The sequence below is a fragment of the Leptonychotes weddellii genome, chromosome 7 (assembly GCF_054177405.1).
Source record: "Leptonychotes weddellii isolate Sample4059 chromosome 7, ASM5417740v2, whole genome shotgun sequence".
NCBI lineage: Eukaryota > Metazoa > Chordata > Mammalia > Carnivora > Phocidae > Leptonychotes > Leptonychotes weddellii.
Genome location: NC_138375.1, coordinates 81147658 through 81168993, shown reverse-complemented (window position 1 = coordinate 81168993; position 21336 = coordinate 81147658). Strand labels below are relative to the sequence as shown.

General features: G+C 37.1%; 1 long non-coding RNA gene and 1 pseudogene across 1 annotated transcript in view; one reads left to right on the top strand and one right to left on the bottom strand.

Moving 5' to 3' along the window:
• LOC145722659 (uncharacterized) overlaps nucleotides 1-21336 on the top strand; it is a 139887-nt gene that overhangs the window by 49820 nt on the left and 68731 nt on the right. Inside the window, exon 3 of the long non-coding RNA XR_014147095.1 lies at nucleotides 16073-16189. This is a non-coding gene — a long non-coding RNA (uncharacterized LOC145722659). The remainder of the gene's footprint in view (nucleotides 1-16072; nucleotides 16190-21336) is intronic.
• LOC102732631 (glutathione S-transferase P pseudogene) lies at nucleotides 8787-12887 on the bottom strand (annotated as a pseudogene).

The window sequence follows — 21336 nt, the reverse complement described above, 5'->3', positions numbered from 1 at the left end:
GCCAGAGAAGTGTGATGCAACAGACACTAAACTGACGGGCAGCCTTGTGCTAGCTAGTAAAGAACGGAAATGAGTCATCCATTTTCACCCACACTCTTGAAACTAAACCTGAAAGGGAAAAAGTCTAATACAAAAATACAGCTCCCTCTTGTTTATTGCCCTGTCCACATCTGCAAGAACAGTGCCTGACCTGAAGGTTTATGGCACAGATGTTTAATAAATATTTGTGGAGGGAATAAATAAGTGAATTTCTTTCCATTGTTCCCTCAGTCTAGCAAGACGCAGGACAGCAAGAACAGGAGAGTCATGCTGATGACCCACAGAACTCTTGTGTTTGCTGAGACCGCAGATAGACTTGTATCAAGATCCACGTAGACATCTAATAGTCACTGTTAACTCACCATGTGTAAAACAGAACTTTCAATTTCTTCCCTTATAAATCGATCTCCCCCAATCTTCTGTCAATAAATGTGTTTCCATCTGGCCAGCTGCTCAGGGCAAAATCCTAGAAGTGATATTAACTTCATCTCTTCCCCTCATGCCCAGTATCCAAACTCTTAGCACGTAAGCTCTGCTCCCCAGAATATATCCTGAATCTAATCACTTTACCACCTCAGCTAAGACCACCCGAATCCTACCACCATGGTCAAACGTCTGGCGATTGCAATAACCTCTCTCTGGTCTGCCACTTCCAAGTTTATCCTTATGCAATTTAATCTTCGTCTAGTTCTGTACCAGGTAATTTCTTAATTCCAGAAACTGTTTTAATAATGAATATTATTTCACTCCGCTGCTTGTAACTCTCCAGTGGTCTCCTGTTGCCCTTAGAACAGAAGTCTATTCTGCCATTACCTGCAGTCCATGTCCAGTCAGGCTTCCTCACCATCTCTCCGACTTTATCTTCTACCACACTGCCCCTCCCGCCCTCACCATGCTGGCTTGCTTGCTTCTCTTTGAACATTTCCATTGCAAGGACTTTGCAATTCCTGTTTCTCTATACGGAATGCCCTTCCTCCAGATCTTCATGTGGCTGATTCCGTCTCATCACTCAGGCTTTGGCACGAATGTATCCTTACCTGGAATGCCTTCCCTGAGTGATGTTGACCCTCTCCACAATACCCACACACCAGGTATATTCTATCGCAGCATCCTGTTTTATTTTCTCCATAGAACTTAAAACTATCTGAAATTACATGATGAATATATATGCTTACTTGGTTATTATATGTCTCCCAACTAGGGTGTAATGTGATAAAAGTAGGGATCTTATTGGTCTTGTTCTTCATATCTCCTAAACTTCAAAAAATGTTTCTGGAAGTGTTTGAGCAGTTTTTGTGCCTGTATTTGGTACTTTTGTGGAGTAAGTGGTCATTATTTTACAGGGACTCTGCAAGCAGGAGAGAAACTGTGATTGAGACTGAGTCCTTTTATATTGGCTTTAAAGCAGAATCTGATAGCCCTCTCTTCACTTTTAAACTGCCAGTGTATCACAGAGCTAATTCTGACACATCTATATCAAAAATTAATTTCCTCAATTCTGTGTGTATAGTATTCAGTTTTTTTCTAAATATTATGCACATCCGGCATGGCTGTTAACAGCTAAATGATTCTTTTAATCGCACATTTCCCACTGCCTCTCTGCCTCACCCCCCTCATTTTAACTTACAGTGAAAATTTCCTAAATGTAAGCAGTTTCGTTTTAAATGCTGGCAGAAAAAAAGAAGCTCTTCTTTGCAATGGCAGAGGTATCTGTTGTTACTTAGCCAAGTGCTTCTTCAGTAGCCAAGTTCTCATTAGAAAGCTAACTTTCCAGAGTAGTTCAGAGGTGCCATTTAGAATGATTTCACGTTACTGAGCCAATGTGCCATATCATGACACCCCGAGGCTACTTGCCCTGGAGTGTCACAAAATGACACCCTGTCCTAATCATCACTAAGTAATATGAACCCATAAGCCTGATCTTCGAAGTCTAAGAGTACAGTCTGCTTCTACACGAGGAGAGATTTGATTTTTTAAAATCATTTTAAATGATTATTTAGCTTATTGCAATAATGGGGCCTTCATATTTAAAAGTAGTTGCATTAGCTGTCATTGCAAACAAAGCTGCATTTATATTTTTAGGTTTATTTCACAGTACTCATCATTTGCCCATCTGTCTATCCACTTGTACTCAAATTACAATACCATTCTGATGGGATATGTTTTTTTAATGTCTGTATTAGAGAGAATGGTAACAACACAAACTGAAAAAGCAAATAAATCCTAGAGAAGAAAAATAAATCCATATCTCTAAGAGGCATAAATAACCAAAAAATAAATAATAAAAGTAAAAAGAATCAAAGCTGTTCAAGTAACAGTCTTCAACATTTTTGTTTTTTTATCAAGAATTTGTATTATTTTTGTTGAAAACTGCACCGAATGCTCTTTCCAACTTTACATTAAACAAATACAGTAATGGTAATTCACACTGAAACAAAACACTAAAATAAGACATATTCCTGATAGTTGTTTAAGTTTGTTTGTTTGTTGGTCACAAAAACAGGAATGTACCTCTACGATGGCTCAAAATAGAACATCTTTTAAAAAAGTTAATGATTCACAAAATACAGCATGTAACTGGTTGATACAAATCTAATATTTGTTAAAATAGTCACATCTTATAACACATCTGAGGTGTTTTTGTATAAAATATTACATAACGAAAAGAATATTTTAATGCCTAAAAATGTGAGTTTGTTCATAGACTAAGTTACCATAAAAAGTGTTTCCTGAGACATTAAAAAAATGCACCATGATTCTTCTTGAAACTCTTCAACTCAAAACTTTCCACTCAGTAAAATAGCTGAGGACCTACAACTGAGAAAATATATTGGAGTACAAACAATTTGTGAAACTCGATACTTTTTCTTTCCTTTTGTCGTCATCCAAGGGTATTACTGCACTTATAACCAACTTGCCTGCCCAGTATATAGTTCAGGTGTTAGAGACACCTCTCCACAGGATCCTGCAGTATCTTCAGTGTTATTTCAGTGCTATGCTTACAACTGTCTAGCACAGGCAATCTAAAAATCAGGATTTTTTTGGTAGTAATTTAATCTTCCTATTTGTAAAGGAGGTAACCAGCCCCCATATATCACAGGATGGGGATTTCCTCCTTATGTTTTTGTTTTGATGTTTGAAATTCCTGTTGCAACATTCTAGAGCAAGGTGCTCAGGACCGGCTGTGCCCAAGGGATGGATGAAGAAAAAAGATCTATCTATTCCTTGTGATTTGATGCACAGATATGACCTTTTAAAAAATTAATAAATAATAATGTAAAAGCAACAACACGTGTGACACCATATAAAACATGACTATTTGTATTATTTCTTCATTTTCCAGTTCTATTCAAAGGTAGGATTTTGCAGTAACTTACTAATATTAAGAGCCAATTGATACTAAAGCAAAACTGAGATGATGGATTTATTAGTTATCAGTTAGAGGAGTTTTAAATGGGCCTTATTGCTTAGCAGTAAGAATAGCAAAATACGGAAGATACTATAGCAGCCATTAGGAACTTTTACATCTATTTTAGAGAAATAAATATAAAATCACCTAGGCTAAGTGACAAATGAGTGGTATAGACACTTAATTTTGAGAGCCAAAATAATAGGCTTTTAATTACTTTTCCAGTTTAAAATATCACTTGATAAAAAAACTATGTGAAGGGAACTTGGTTAATTACTATTAAAATTAATATCTATAAAAATTAAAAGCAGGGGCACCTGGGTGGCTCAGTTGGTTGGGCGACTGCCTTCAGCTCCGGTCATGATCCCGGGGTCCTGGGATCGAGCCCCGCATCGGGCTCCCTACTCGGTGGGAAGCCTGCTTCTCTCTTTCCTACTCCCCCTGCTTGTGTTCCCTCTCTCGCTGTGCCTCTACCTCTCTCTGTCAAATAAATAAATAAAATCTTTAAAAAAAAAAAAAATTAAAAGCAGCAGCTCTGCATTTAGGAATTTATTCTATTGAAACACATCTATCTGAATACAAAGACATAGGTAAAAAAAATGTTGATTGCTGTAAATGTTCATTGGTGAAGAGAATGGAAATGACTCAAATGTCTGACAATAGGGTACCCAACACACAAAATAAATCATATCCTCCTAATGTAATATAAAAATAATTTAAAAACTGAGTTAGAATTGTAACTTACGTTGTAAATGAAATAATATCTAACATACTGAGTAACTCACCAAGCTGTGTATATAATATGTTTTTGTTTCTGTTTTGTTTTTTTTTAAAGATTTTATTTATTTATCTGACAGAGAGAGACACAACGAGAGCGGGAACACAAGCAGGGGGAGTAGGAGAGGGAGAAGCAGGCTTCCTGCTGAGCAGGGAGCCCAATGTGGGGCTCGATCCCAGGATCCTGGGATCATGACCTGAGCCGAAGGCAGACACTTAACGACTGAGCCACCCAGGCGCCCTGTGTATATAATATGTTAATCCAAAGATATATATAGTTGTTTATATATAACAGATCATGAAATTTTGCTTATATTATTGTGGAAGTATAGATATTACTGGAAGACACATAGAAATTAATATTAGTTGCCTCTGGGAGGAAGTTATGGGACAAGGAGACAGGACAGAAAGTCAATTTCATTATACTAATGTCTTTGAATAATTTAAATTTTTGATCAGGCACATACATTTGTTTATCAAAAAATACTTGTAAAATATAAAGGATGGAAAATTTAAAAATACTATCCACATTCAATTAGGGCTCCAATTTCAAGATGGTCCAAACTGGGTAATGGGAAAACTTTTCATTAAGAATTGAAATTTATTTCGGGGCGCCTGGTGGCTCAGTTGGTTAAGCGACTGCCTTCGGCTCAGGTCATGATCCTGGAGTCCCGGGATCGAGCCCCGTGTCGGGCTCCCCGCTCGGTGGGGAGTCTGCTTCTCCCTCTGACCCTTTCCCCTCTCATGCTCTCTCTCACTCTCTCTCCAATAAATAAATAAAATCTTTAAAAAAAAAAATTGAAATTTATTTCAGTGGCTCCCTAAAATGTACTGAGCTTTAAAAAAGGTAATTATCACAAAACATCTCCCTATACAATATCTCTATATGAGCATGCTCAGTTTGTTTTATTGAATTTTATATATACAGATGTTAGGATCTCATAGGATTTATTTCACTTCGAAAAAAACAAATATTGAGATAAGATAATGGCTTGCAATGTCTTATCATTAATTGACTTTTTTTCTTATAGTCGCTAACCACATCCTCTACCAAAACACTCTTCTGTAGTTTCTGTATCTTGTAAGTTTCTTTGTAAGTAACAATGATCTTCAAACACTCAAATATTATTTTTAATGATCTAATAGTTATAAATTAAGGAAGTACAAAATAACACAAAGTATTAGTAATTATTCTTATACATTGAATAATATTTCTTCATGTTTCTATGGCTGAGTTCTGATCTTTAAGAACACAGCCATAGCTGCTTTTTTCAGATGTTCTATAAGCACACACCATAATTATACCTACTGTTAGTGAGTGTGCTATCTCCTTTTGGCCCTGATACCACAAAGGTTTATGTGCTAATAATAGTCATTATAATAAATCTATAAAAAGATTGAGAACAATGATTTTTCATCAATCTGAGATTCAAAGTGAGCAGTTAGGATCACTTCATTTTTTAATAGAAGAAATTTAAATTTAAATATTCAAATGTAAAATATTTAATAGAATAAAATGGAAAAATATTTAAACTAGATATTTAAATGGAAAAGTATCTACAGAAAAATGTAGTGATTACATATTAAATTCAGAGTTCTGTGGATAAAGTGGTTCAAAGGAAAAATCATTGAGAAATACTCTATTTTGTAATTTTGACAAAGAGTAAATACTGTATTTATTTCTAAGCATCAAAAGAAAAGAAAAACTGAAGGGGAAAAATCTAAAATTTGAACTACCCTAGGCAACTGACATCCAGAAGAATATGTAAGAATGTTTTCACAACTTTTCCTAAGGCTATGTCTAATTAAAATGCAATAAAAAATTATCCACATAATTCAGGTATATTTAAAATCCCACCTTTTTTTGAATAGCCAGTGAATAAAATGTTCGGTGTTTGAGCTTGATAACAGGATATAGTCCATATTTTACATTACCAAACAGAGACAAGTAAAAAGCAGGCAGCAATAAAATGCTCAGTTCCAAACTGTTAATTCTTCGAAGTTTGAACTGGCTAATAACACAAATTGGGACGTCTCATGAGGATGTAGTCCTGCTTAAATATAACTACTCTTGAACTTTTGTGGAAAAGAGTGAATGTGGACATTAAAAATTTGCAATCTAGTAAATGAAATATATTTGACAGTTAATTCTTCTGGGTGAGTATATTGGGCCAAACTCTGACTTCTGTGCTTGCCTTAGGCTCCTATTAAGGTCAGACAAGTATAGAATTGGGTTGAATGTTCAAAATCCTAGAAACTTTTCTAAGTACCCTAATTAGAAAGGGAGCAAACATAAATTTTCTGTAAATTGGAGGATTCTATTTTGTATCACTATCGTCTGAATTCTTAAATCCTACAAGAAGATGAGGAAAACTATTTTAATATTTATATCTATTTTGGAAGGGAGGAAAGAAGGAAAAGAGGGAGGAAGGGGGGAAGGGGGGAGGGAGGGATGAAGTTTACATGCTTCACAGTTTCTCCAGGATGCAATTACATTTATCCTATCATATAGAGTAACTATTATCAGAATCTTCATAAAAATGGCCTGACCTAGGCAACACTGCTGTCACAAATTTATTTTCGAGGACTCTTTACCACCCATTCTATATACACTTCATCAGTGACTTCTCCCCTCTGGTGTTCCTTTTCCTATAAAATATGCTTTCTCCCAGAAGTTAAGTATGATGATAAAGAAAATGTTCATTAATATGGCTTGATGGTTATTTAGGCACTGGCATTTCACTCTTGGTCATTTGAAGACTGAAATGACCTACAGATCCAAGGGAAGGAAGCTGTAAGTCATTCATTACTCATTCCCTCATTGGAGCAGACACTATCTGTGCCCTGTTCCTTGTCGTTCAGTAATCACCATTATACCGCCTACAGTTTCTTTCCAGAAGCACCTTGGAACCTCTGTCTGAGGGCTTTCTCTGCCATAGGAGCATGCTCAGAAGGAAGGTAATAGAGAGTGGATGCCCTCAGCAGCAGCCCTCAACCAATCAGAATGGGGGTTCTACAACATCTCTCAGAGAAAGCTAGTAGAAATGAGCCCCAGTAGCCCACAGTGGTCACTTGCTCACTAACATGCTCTTTTTGAGAATCCTTCCCCCTTTTTTTTTTGGTCTTACTTCTCCACTCTTCTACTGAGGCTTCTTGGGATTACTTTCCAAATAAACTACTTGCACTTGAATACTTATTTGAGAGTCTGTTTCTGCTGGGGAGCCCAACCTAAGACACTCATTCATTCTTTAAGAACATTTATTTAGTATATTCTAGGGGCTAAGAAATGTGACCAGCAATAGGAATCAAATATGAATCCTGAGGACAAGTAAGTGAGTATTTTCAAGCAGGGAGCTATGTTATACACTTCCGCAAATTCCTATCATAACAGATCACCTTCTATAATTAGCTTTGCTTGTTATCGTTCATCCTTTTCTTTAGTCGAGATCAGATAGTTATTACCTGGTATTCAGGCAATTTTCTTCTTTATCAAGTCATGCTTGGTTTCCTCATCTCTCTCAGCACCTTTAACACTTCAACCTACTCATTCAATTTGACCATCTTCATTCTTATTTTCTCTCCTACCTCTGCAACAGTCTATTGACTATTCTTTTTTTTTTTTAAGATTTTATTTATTTATTTGATGGAGAGAGACACAACGAGAGAGGGAACACAAGCAGGGGAAGTGGGAGAGGGAGAAGCAGGCTTCCCGTGGAGCAGGCAGCCCGATGCGGGGCTCGATCCCAGGACCCTGGAATCATGACCTGAGCCGAAGGCAGATGCTTAACGACTAAGCCACCCAGGCACCCCTCTATTGGCTATTCTTCATGACAAAGCAATATATCACATCACAGTAGCCAGTAAGACTATGTCCCAGTTCTCATTTCCAAAATCTTAATTGTCAGTCATTTGGGTATGTTACCCAGTGGGGTGAAAGCAATTTCCCAATATTCAGCCATCTTTAAATGTCTCATCCTAGTTCCAGTGTATCATTCCCATGATGAACCACTTACAAATATATTTTTACATTTAATCCACAAGTAGTTCCAAGATAGGAATTATTATATGTATTTCATAGATTAGAAAACTGTGGCTTTCTGTCCTGAAAGTTTTGATATTTCCACATATTCTACCGTACTCACCCCATGATCATATACAAAGAATTTAAATACATTTTTCTCATGTTCTCCTTAACCATTCATGAGAACCTGTAAAATGGTCAATGCTCAAATGATCCTTCTGGCATTTCAAGAATCATATGCTTATATTTGATTCTCACTGAGCAGTTGTTAAGAATATCTTCAAATAATCTCATTAGTAATGAGCTATATTCCTTGTGTGTCATTCATTAGTGATGTGTTGTCTCTGAATTCAGGAAATAGTTCCTGCAAACAAATTTTTCTCTAAAACAAAATACCTAGGAAATTTTCCAATGGCACATATGCCAGTTAACATCTCTTTTCTGCTACTAGAATTTCCTTTAAAATATTTGAACTCTTGGTCCTAGCAAGGCCACCTCCTCCATCAGTCAGTTCATGTGTCACACTGGTATCTGGGGAAATGGTTAGGTAGTAATTTTTCTTTGAGAAAAACACTATGCTTTTATTTATTATTATTATTATTTTTTCTCTCTCGGAAATTTTATTGGTCCTGGGGAAAAGAAGGCAGGCAGCCCCGGCCTCCTGCCCACAGTGCCACAGGCTCTCACTGCTTCTGTTTGCTGTTGATGGGGAGGTTCACCGCCTCGGGGGGAGGCCAGGAAGGCCTTGAGCTTGGGCCAGGAGCTGAGGTGCGCCAAGTAGGCAGAGAGCAGGGGGAAGGAATCCTGGCAGGAAGAGGGGGTGGAGGACAGGACCTGGTGAATCAGCAGCAAGTCCAGCAGGTTGTAGTCTGCGGAGGAGATCTGGTGGCCCACGATGAAGGCCTGGCCCCCCTGGTTCTGGGACAGCAGGGTCTCAGACGTCTTCAGGTGCCCTGCTGGTGCCTTCACATACCCCTCCTTGCCTGCCTCATAGTTGGTGTAGATGATATGATGTATCTGCCGCAGAGGTTCCCCACACCCTCATTCACCGCATCTACCAGGGCCACCTCCCCGCTGGTCCTTCCCAAACAGCCCAAGGGTGCAGCCCAGGTGCTGCAGGATGGCACTGGACTGGTACAGGATAAGGCCTCTGTCCTGGAGCTTGGGAAGCTGCCCATACAGACAGGAGGTCTTGAGTGAGCCCTGCAGGTCTTGAGTGAGCCCTGCAGCCAGGTCTCCCCGGTCACCACCTCCTCCTTCCAGTAGTGCTAGCGTGTTTACGCTGAGCTGCAGGTTATTTCAGCAGTATGAAGACTTGGCAGCGGGTTTGGAAAAGCAAATGGCCAAAGTTAAAACTTAGGAGGGGAATGGAAAGAACATGAAAGCATTAAAGCATTTCTCTTCATCGTTTTGGTCCTATAAATCCATAAGGTCCTCAGATAATAAAGAACTGGATTTATTTGCTCCTTCCGTTTGGTGTTCAAAATGACTGGAAACAGTGGAGCATCTGTCTGTGTCAGTGTTTCCAGGCTAAAAGGAGATGCTTACTTTAGAAATGATCATTCAAAATGATTCAGAAAAGAATGGGATATTTTTAGTAAGTCATTTACTCAAAAAACCTCCGTGGGACTGCTGGAGGAGCAAATATGAATTTATTCCCAGAGGATATAGTTAAATATTCCTGACTGAAATAAGGACTGTGCCATTGGAAACTAAGCATGAAAACAAGAGCAAGGAATTAAAATAAAAGCACATATATGTGCTTTACAAATAAAAACCACCCAGAGGAAGATCAGGAATGAACAGTAAATATGAGACATAGGAAAGAATGGATAGTTGGCATATACATACTGTTGGCATATACATACTGTCACCAGCCTTCTCAAGGAAGCCTCTCTATTATTGCTATCTGGGATAGAAACATGACTTTTTATTACCAGACTTAGAGGAAAGGCTCGTTAGCAAATATACAGTATAGACCATCTCCAATTTTTCCTTTCTTTACGTACCATTTTAGCAAGTTGCCAAGATGTTCTGAAGGTGCATTTTAAAGGTTTTTCTTAATGGCTTAGGGTTATTTAGGATAATGGCCACTGTTGTTTTCATGAAGTAGAGTACCCTCCATAAAACCAAGAGGTATCCACACAAGTAAACGCTATCTTAATTTGAAATAAACTGAGGAAATGGGAAGATAATGAGATCTTCTAAAAATCATTTTTCAGTGGAGAGAGACATGTCTATCGGCAACAATAACTACTTGTTATATCTCTAGAACTCTAAGAAAATGCTAAGACCAATGGGATAACTTTGGAAGTTAACAAATCTCCAATTATAAAAATAGTATATATAATTTGGAAAAGGCAAACAAAAATTTTTAAAAATTCACAGTTCAGTAATAGTCACCATTAATATTTTGAAGAATTTTTTGGTTTTTTTCCCAGCATATTTTGGGTTTTTTTTTTTAATTGAGATATAGTTGACATGTAACATCATATTAGTTTCAAGTGTACAATATAATAGTTTGATATTCATATATATCATGAAATGATTGCCACATTAAGTCTATTTAACTAGCCACATGGTTACAAAGATTTTTTTTCCTTGTGATGAGAACTTTTAAGATCTATTCTCTTAGCAATTTAAAAATATGCGATACAGCATTATTAACTTTAGTCACCATGATGTATATTACGTCCCCAGAACTTATTTATTTCATACCTGGACATTTGTACATTTTGACCACCCTCACCCATTTTGCCCAGCCCCCCACCCCTGCCTTTGAGAACCACCAATTTTTCTCTGTATCTTTGGTTTTGTTTTTTGTTTTTAGATTCTACATATATGTGAGTTCATACTTGTCTTGCTCTGTTTAACTTCTTTCACTTAGCAGAATTCCCTCAAGGTCCATTCATGTTGTCACAAATGGCAAGATTTCATTCTTTTATATGGCTGAATGATATTCCATTGTGTATATATACCACATTTTCTTTAATCATTTATCCATTAATGGACACTTAGTTTGCTTCCATGTGTTGGCTATTGTAAATAATGCTGCAATGAGCACAGGGGGGCATATACCTTTTTGAGTTAGTGTTCTCATTTTCTTTGAATAAATATCTAGAAGTGGAATTGCTGGATCATATAGTAGTTCTATTTTTAATTTTTTTAGAAACCTCCATAATATTTTCCATAGTGGCTACACCATTTATACTCCTACCAAGAGTGTACAAGGCTTCCCTTTTTCTCCACATCCTCACCAACACTTGCTATTGCTTGTCTTTTGGATACTAGTCATTCTAACAGTATCTCAGTGTGGTTTTGATTTGCATTTACCTGATGATGAGTAATGTTGAGCACTTTTTCATGTACTTGTGGTCCGTGTGCAGGTCTTCCTTGGAAAAATATGTACTTACATCTTTTGTGATTTTTTAATGGATTGTTTGGTTTTTTGCTATTAAGTTGTATGAGTTCTTTATATATTTTGATTATTAACACCTTATCAGATATATGATCTGCAAATATTTTCTCCCATTTAGTAGGTTGCCTTTTCACTTTGTTGATGGCTTCCTTTGCCATGCAGAAGCTTTTCAGTTTGATGTAGTCCCATTTGTTTATTTTTGCTTTTGTTGCCTTTGCTTTTGGTATCAAAATCCAAAAAATCATCACCAAGACCAATGTAAAAAAGAAGCTGTGTTTTCTTCTAGGAATTTTATGGTTTTAGGTCTTATGTTCAAGTTTTCAATGCATTTTAAGTTAATTTTTGTGTATGGTATAAGATAATGGTCCAGCTTTATTCCTTTTCATGTGGCTGTCTAGTTACCCTAACACCATTTATTAAAGAGACGGCCCTTCCAGTTATGTATTCTTCGCTCCTTTGTCACATATTAATTGACTATATAATGCATGGGTTTATTTCTGGACTGCTACTTTGTTCCACTGATCCATGTGCCTGTTTTTAAGCCAATACCATGTTTTTTGAAATTGCTTTAAAATATAGTTTTAAGTCAGGAAACACGATGCCCCCAGCATTGTTCTTCTTTCTCAAGGTTGCTTGGGGCTATTTGGAGTCTTTTGTGGTGCCATACAAATTTTAGAGTTCTTGGTCCTGTTTCTGTGAAAAGGGCCATTAGAATTTTAATAGCGATTACACTGAATCTTAGATTGCTTTGGGTAGTATGAATGTTTTTAATAGTATTAATTCCTCCAATCCATGAGAACGGAATACCTTTCTATTTATTTTTGTCATCTTCAATTTCTTTCATCAGTGTATTACAGTTTTCAGTGTATAGGTCTTTCACCTCCTTGGTTAAACTTATTCCTAGATGTTTTATCCTTTTTGATACAATTGTAAATCGGTCTGTTTTCTTAATTTCTCTCTCTAATAGGTTGCTATTAGTTTGTAGAAACAAATTTTATATATTGATTTTGTGTTCTACAACTTTACTGACTTTGTTTCATTAGTTCTAATAGTTTTTTGGTGGAATGTTTAGGATTTTCTATATATAATATCATGTCATTTGCATATAGTGATAGTTCTACTTCTTCTTTTCCAATTTTCATACCTTTTATTTCTTGCCTAATTACTTTGACAAAGATTTCAGTACTTTGTCGAATAAAAGTGGTGAGAGTGGCCGTCCTCATCTTGTTCCCGATCATAGAGGAAAAGCTTTCACTTTTTCACCATTGAGTGCGATGTTAGCTGTGGGCTTATCATATAGGACCTTTATTCTGTTGAGGAACATTTGCAGTATACCCACTTTATTCAGAGTTTTTATCATAAGGGGATGTAGAATTTTGCCAAATGCTTTTTCTACATCCATGGAGATGATCATATGATTTTTATCCTTCGCTTTGTTAATGTGGTGTATCACATTGACTGATTTACAGATGTTGAAACATTCTTGCATCCCTGGAATAAATCCCACTCGAACATGGTGTATGACTTTTTTAATGTATTGTTGAATTCAGTTTGCTAATATTTTGTTGAGGATTTTTGCATCTGTGTTCATCGGAAATATCAGTCTGTAATTTTCTTTTCTTCCTTGCAGCATTTTTGCCTGATTTTGGTATCAGGTCAATGCCTGCCTCAAAAAAAAAAAAATGGATTTAGAAGTGATTCCTTCTCCTCTTCTATTTTCTGGGAAGAGTTTGAGAAGAATTGTTTTCCATTTTTCTTTAAATGTTTGGTAGAAAGCACCAGTGAAGCCATCTGGTTCTAGACTTTTGTTTGTTAGGAGGCTTCTGATTACTGATTCAATCTCTTACTAGTAATCAGTCTATTCAGATTTTCTATTCATAATTCAGTTTTGGTAGGTTGTATGTTTTTAGGAACTTAGCTATTTGTCTAGGTAGTCCCGAATTGTTGGTGTATAATTTTTCAGAGTAGTCTCTTATGATTCTTTATATTTCTCTATATTATCAGTTCTAATATCTCCTCTTTCAATTCTACTTTTATTTATTTAAGTCGTCTGTCTTTTGTTCTTAGTGAATCTAGCTAAAGGTTTGTCAGTTTTGTTTATATTTAAAAAAAACAGCTTTTAGTTTCATTGATCTTTTCTATTTTCCTTTCAGTCTCTATGTCATTTATTTCAGCTCTGATCTTTGTAAATGTCTGATTTGTTTTAGATTAGCTTCCAGAATTGAAAATACCAGTTCAAACACTATGAACAATTTGAAAAATCTAAAAACATAAAGCTAAATTGCTTTCAGATATGTTTTCTAATTTACATCCCCACCAGCTGTGTATGTAAATTCAGAAACTTTTCAAAGAGATCTAGGCCCACTCCACACTGATTCCAAAATAAATTATTATAAGGACAAAAGAATGACATTTGCCATTAAATGTTTTTTAATGCTTAGTAATGCTTTCAAGTTTACTTCAAGTATATAATTATAGAATTTTATTTTAATGATACTGCTGTTATATGTTTTCAAAGAAGATGTAAATCTGTTTTAGAAGATTCAACAGAATTAATAAATATCAAATTTATTATTCAGTAGTTATATTTACTTCGCATTACATTAGACAAATATATCTAGAACATGTATATACGTCTTATTGAATTTAGAGCATAATATATTAATTATATCCATTTATAATTGTCATGTCTTTGCTTTGCCCATGTTGTCAAAACTACAATTTGCTTGGTATTGTTCCTTTTTTTTTTTTTTTAAGATTTTATTTCTTTATTTGAGAGAGCGAGAACACAAGCAGGGGGAGGGGCAGAGGGAGAGGGAGAAGCAGGCTCCCCGCTAAGCAGGGAACCCTAAATGGGGCTCTATCCCAAGATTCTGGGATCATGACCTGAGCCAAAGGCAGACGCTTAACTGACAGCCACCCAGGTGCCCCTGCTTGGTATTATTCTCTTGCTTGTAATACAACCCCAAATTACATCATTCCTGTTGAGAAAATTGACCCTGTTGGAATGATCTTCCTTTATGGTCATTTCCATAAAGGCTTTGTGGTAAATACAAGTGTTCACTTTCTTGAACACTTTAGAGCAATTTTGTGATGCCATAACCCACTTCGTTGTTGTATTCCCTTAATAGGTATTGGGTCACTTCACCATGAAGGCATGGTACTGGAAACCGAGTAGACAGATATGGAAATACATTGATCTAGTGTGGAGGTGGACAAGGCACTATAAACAGTATGTCATGGGAGCACAGGAGGCCCATCTGAATTCACCAAGAGATGAGATATTATTTGAGCTAAAACTTGGAGGATAAGAAGTTGGTCGGAGGATATTGGGGAAACATTACAGGCGGTAAAAATAACATATGCAAAGATATACGGACATTTTTAAAAAGCCCAACACATTGTAGGAGCTGCGGGTAATAAGTATTAGTGAGTAAAACAAGGGTTGAGCTTGGGAGGTTGGAAATAGACACAAAGCAGACCGAGTATGCAGGGCCTACCTCATGAAGCATGTGCTATTGCCTTGTGAAGGGAGTTTGGATTTTATTCTGTAGATAATGTGAAACTATTGAAGCATTTTGCATGAAAAATTGTGGTCATAATTATAACTCTGGAGTCTATGTAATAAATATTTTGGAGGTAGAGAAAGTCTGTAGGTGAGCACATTTGGGAAGTTACTGTATGAGGCCAGAAGAGACATTAGTGTTTGTGTCAAGGTAATGAGAATTGGAAGGGAAAATGAGGTAAAAAAAAATCTGTATTTTATGAGAAAGGTAGCAAAGGCAATAAGACTTAAGAATTGATTCAATTTGGAAGATGTTGTCCTAAAGCCAATTTTGTAAAAATTATTTCAGTGATGGGTCATTCAGTAAGATCTCATTAACTCATTACAACTGAGGGAAAAGGTTAATTTGATTTGTTTCAAGTCTGAATTACAGAATATTTGTAAGAGAAATTTTTTAATATACTTGTGCACAGAAAGTTTGTCAGTCACACTTTGGTGGTATTATAAAAAAAAAAAAGAATTAAGGGGAACTTTGGCAGAAAAGAAGATTCATATGGGAAATTCTTGCTCCATCAGACATTATTACCAAATGTAAGATGTTGTATTAGTTAGCTAGGGCTGCCGCAAGCACAGACCCAGTACCACAGACTGGGTGGTTTAAACGCCAGAAATTTATTTCTCACAACTTTGGAGGCTAGAAGTTCAAGACCAAGGTGTCAGCAGGGTTGATTTCCTCCGAGGCCTCTCTCTTCAGCTTGTAGATGGCAGGTTTTTCCTGGTGCCTTCATATTTTTTTTTTCTGTGTGTGTCTCTGACCTAATCTCCTGTTCCTGTAAGGGCACCAGTTATATTCTATTAGGGCCTACTTTCATGGCCTAATTTCACCTTAATTATGTCTTGTAGATCCTGTCTCCACACACAGTCACATTCTGACGTACTGAGTTAGGATTTCAACATAGGAATTTCAGAGGACACAATTGAAGCCATAACAGATATGGACTGGAGTAAAGATCTAAAGAGGTATTTTTATTTCCATAGCATTAAGTAAAAAATTAAGAGGGAATATCATAGGAAGAACATTACATAAGAAACTTTTAGCAAGACAATTTTCAAAAATTAAATCACCTAAGTTCAATATACAAATTCCAGTTAATGAATGAGAGAATGTCTTCTTAATACTGACTAATGTGGTTTATTTATTTACTGGAGAGGCTTAGTAACAACAGAAAAGAAAGAAATTGTGAAGATACGTCATTATATTCAACAGTGTTTATCAAAATGCTGGTCAAGTTCATCATATACTTTATGTTTACTTGTCAGAAAATTGGGATATTATGTATGCAGCAGCGGGAAGCTAACTGGAGGGGTTTTTGTAGTTATTGTTCAGATGACTTTACATCCAAAATTATAAAGAAGCACACTTTTTTAAAAATCAGGATTTGTAAAGACCAAAAATGATCACTAGTCAGAGAATGTGTCTATATTGTGCTAAAGCAGCTGATAATGACATTAAATGAAACTTCACTTTGGAATTTAAGATTGAGAAGGGCTCACGTCAGGTGTTAGGTTTTAATAGATTTGGAGGCCTGTTTAAAGGTTGCTTTTTTTAAATTTCTGTGTTGGAGCACAACATACTGTACACTAAAAAATAATAGCAGCCTAAAATTTTGTGAGATTTTTTTAATTAACAAAACAATATGTCAAACCATCTCTATGGATACTTACACAAAATAGGTGATAAGACATTCTGAGCAGAGAACATGATCTAATAATGCTTATCATAGCACCATGGAAAGTAAGAATTTCAGGTCTTACTCCCACCTGTTCATTTCCTGTCTGTAGCCTCAAATTTAACTACTTTGTAGTCCTCATTCTCCCTTTGTAAGAAAACTATGCAAAAAAGTAGCTATTTGTTTCACATTTTGCTAGAATGGTGGGGTGGGGGTCAAAGGTGGGGTTGGGTAGGGAGTGTAGCATCTGATAAGAATGCTGAGATGCTTAGAAGTGTATCTCTTCATAAAATTGTATCACAGTCATGAAAATCAGCAATTATCCAGTTGCTAGACTATGACAACAACAGCAAACAATAACGACAAAAAGACCTAGGTGAGGGCGTGGGACTAGAAAGTAGTATATATTATATTCCTACTCTGGGTCAAATAGCATATTAGATTATTTGTGTTCTGTGTAATTTGCTTTAGAAATATTAAGAAACTAAGGCTCAGAGAGGTTGAATGATTCTCCCAGTTTACTATGGACAGCCAACAATGGAGTTAGTATTTTAAAATGACTCTGGACTCCCAAGTCATGCTTATGTCTCCCCAGTGTGCCCAAGAAAGCCAAGGTAGTCAATTCTCCTGCACAGATGGGGTCAGAACAATCAAGAGAGCCAAAGAAGTCATATTTGTTCGGATTAAACAACTCAATCTGCAAACTATTTCACTCTAATATCAGGTGGAAAATAGCATTTCCAAAGGAAAGAAGAAGGAGAAGAACAAGAACACAAAACTGAGTTTCAGCAAAGAGGGCAAGTGAGCGATTAAAAATAAATCTTTCATGATTTACTCCCACAGGCAAGGAAAATAATATTTTTCAATCCTGCTTAGCCCAAACTAATCTGAGTTATTTAAAGTACTGTAACCAATGGTGACAAAACAGAGAGTTTATTACACCCTTTCGCAGGCAAGGACTTCTCCGAAGCAGAAAGCACATGTGGAAAGGGACCACGTTATCCACGGTACAGTGAGCAGCTCTCTATTACATTCGAACAGGGTGCTACATCTGCTCCTCGTCACAATTGGGAATGCTGTCGTACACCAGCCAGACCAGGCAGCTTATTTTCCATTCCGGCTGGGAAACAAGAATATTTTCAGTCCTGGTGGGCACTCAAACACAAGCGGAGTCATAAAGCCAAAGAGAAATTTGCCCCCATCCAGGCCAGTGCTTTAGAAATGAGAGTCAATGTCTTTAGGAACACCAGTAGTTAATAGCAGAATCCCAAATTAGAAAGCTCAAGATTTCTGAGATCTATTCCTCCAAAATAAATGCAGAGTTTCATTTGCAAAGTAGGACATCATTACCTAAAGATAACAGCATCTGCAGAAATACTTACTTAGCAACTAAATCACAAGGTCTTCCTTAGAGCTTCCTTTAGGCTAGAAATAGTCCCTGCTTAGCCAGCTGGCCTCAGAGGCCAGTGATACACATAAAAACCAAAAGAATTACAGAACTCCTCCTATCCCTTCATCTACTATCCCTTCATCTACTACGTATCTGTAGCACTTTTTTTGAGATGGAGGGTTATAGAGCTAACGGAAGGAGGAAATGCCTAGATTTTCTTCCTTTATGGCAGGTTTCTATGCCCGGAAATATCTACCTCTCCAGTTAATGAAATGTACAATTTTTTATTCAACTGTTGTTTAAATTTACAGCTGGTGGTATTTGCAAAGACCTGATAGCCTTGACTTACTCAGTGGCCTCAGCTCTGCTGTCAGTGGGCCCAGGAGACCCCAGATGCTGGGATGTGTCAGTAGTACTTGTAGCTAGAGAATCCGGGTCCCTGGGAGCACCGACTAATACTGATTTACAGGCAGCCTAAGAAGTCTTAAAGGACACCTTCATGTCCTGTTTTTCTTTTTTTTTTAAAGATTTTATTTATTTATCTGACAGAGAGAGACACAGCGAGAGCGGGAACACAAGCAGGGGGAGTGGGAGAGGGAGAGGCAGGCTTCCCATAGAGTAGGGAGCCCGATGCGGGGCTGGATCCCAGGACCCCGGGGTCATGACCTGAGCCGAAGGCAGATGCCCAACAACTGAGCCACCCAGACGCCCCCACGTCCTGCTTCTAAAAACATATTTTAAAAGCTCCTGTTGCTGCTGTCCTAATTTTGTTATGTTGTTTTCCGAATCTATTTGTGGAGAAAGCAAATACTCCCATATTAATGCTATACTGATTATAAAGAAGAAAAAAAAAGCTTCTGTCAGATTTATCCCTCTATTTTACATGTTGCATTTTAAATTCACATGTGAGTCAGGGGAAAGAGACAATAATTCCACAACAAAGTATCTGTGAAAAGCATTATTTATTTACTTTGACCTAAACAAAGAGGCAGGAGGACTCTTCTAACAAAGCTTTCTTGAATCACTCATATCATCATATTTATTTTAGGATGGGCATGCAACTTTCTTTGTTTTTAAGATTTTATTTATTGAGTTAGTTAGTTAGTTGACAGAGAAAGAGCACAAGCAGGGGGAGCAGCAGAGGGAGAGGGAGAAGTAGGCTCCCTGCTGAGTAGGGAGCCCGACACAGGGCTCCATCCCAGGACCCTGGGATCATGACTTGAGCCGAAGGCAGCCGCTTTACCGACTGAGCCACCCAGGTGCCCCAGGCATGCAACTTTCTAAATGTTCAAGAGAAGGTTGTAAAGACAGCATCTGTCACTGTATCTCGCAGGTTGCAAGGTATCCTAAAGGTAACCTTATTAACATGACAGTCATTGACCTCAGAGATTCCATCCCCAGTCATTCCTTCTGTCAACTACAGAGAGAGAGAGAAAGAGAGAGAGAGACGTCAGTGCACCATTCTGTTATTTCCAGATGCTTGCTTCCGGAAAATTATGATGCACGCTACATGAATGCTAGACAATACCAGTTTCGTTTTTCCCTCACCCAGATACCTCTTAAGTAGCGTTTAGGAAACTGGTTTAAAAAGTATGCTTATAAATGTTCTGTATTTATTTGCAAAGTTGCCCTGGAACACTTCTCTGATCATGCCCATTTCCAGTAATTATTTTAAATTATGTTTTAACAACTAAATGACTCCAGCAGCAAAGAAAAGGTCATATATAACAATTTCACGGTGTGACACACTTTGTGTGAACTGCACTGAAGGCAAAGGGTTGCAATAAATAAAATGGCTTTTATCTCTAGCAAACTTACTCAAAGACACACACATATATCTATAAAAGCTCGTAGGCATTTCCACATTTCCTGATGATCATTGGCCTTTCTTGAAACATATGCTTAGCCATGGAATCTAGGAGAGGGTCTCTCTGTGTTTTATAAGCATCATTATCAGAACAATGGCATGCAAGGAATGACAAATATCTCCACTGGGGATTTATGTTCGTTAAGAACTCAGAAAACACAGAATCTGCACCTGCTACAAGATAATATTGGGCTTGTAAAGCAAAACAAAGATTTCAACACAAAGCTGAAGATATTTACACAGGTTGGGAGATTGGCTGAACTGAGTCATGAGAAAATGAAAACCATGTAACTGCTTATAAGGCACCCAAAGTCCAGAATATTAAGACACTGTTCAATACAAAGAATTTAGATTTGTGCCAGAAAACAATAGAAAAGATACTATAGATCAGATTTCACAGGAAGGAAGAGTGGAACAGGCCCTACCAGTTCTTACTATTCTTTCTGTCCACATACACGTCGTACTGGCTTTTCTATTTTTCATTGCCATAGAAAATGCCTCAGATGCTACACTGTGGTAGTTCTGTTATGAATAACACCGAGACCCTCAAGGATGGCAATAAGAACCTAAGATGCTTTTCTAAGTCTTTATCTACAGCATGTTACGTACGACATGGTCCATGCCATCCCCAAATAAAAACATAACACTTTCCACCTCCCCGGTGCACCTGAGGGCCCACCTGTCAGCTTTATGACTTGAGAATGAAACATACAGGAATCCTGAAGGCTGCCAACTGCAGCACGCAGGTCAGTGTGCATATTCCTGCTTCAGGGCTTTTACCATTTCCAGGAATAACACCCTGAATTTAAATAGTAGCTTTCCTCCAAGGAACACAGACCGTTCTCACATATGCGAGACATAGATAGGTAAATAGATCTATAAACAAAGGAAAGTAAGGACTTGTTGATGCTATTTTAGATGAGAGAACTAAAACACAGTAAGTTAATAGGAAACCAAAATGATGCCAGAGAATGCATGATCTTTTAACCTAGACTTTTCATTCAAAATCCCATCTTCTATATGCTAAATTATCATTATGCAAAACTTATCTCTCGCAGGTGGTGGCGTTTTCTTGGTTATTTGGAAAAGCCTTCCTGATTTCAAGTTTGAATGCAAATAATCTTCACTGAGATATAACTAGCCCAGGATTTCCAATATTGTCACTCTAATGTCAAGTTTT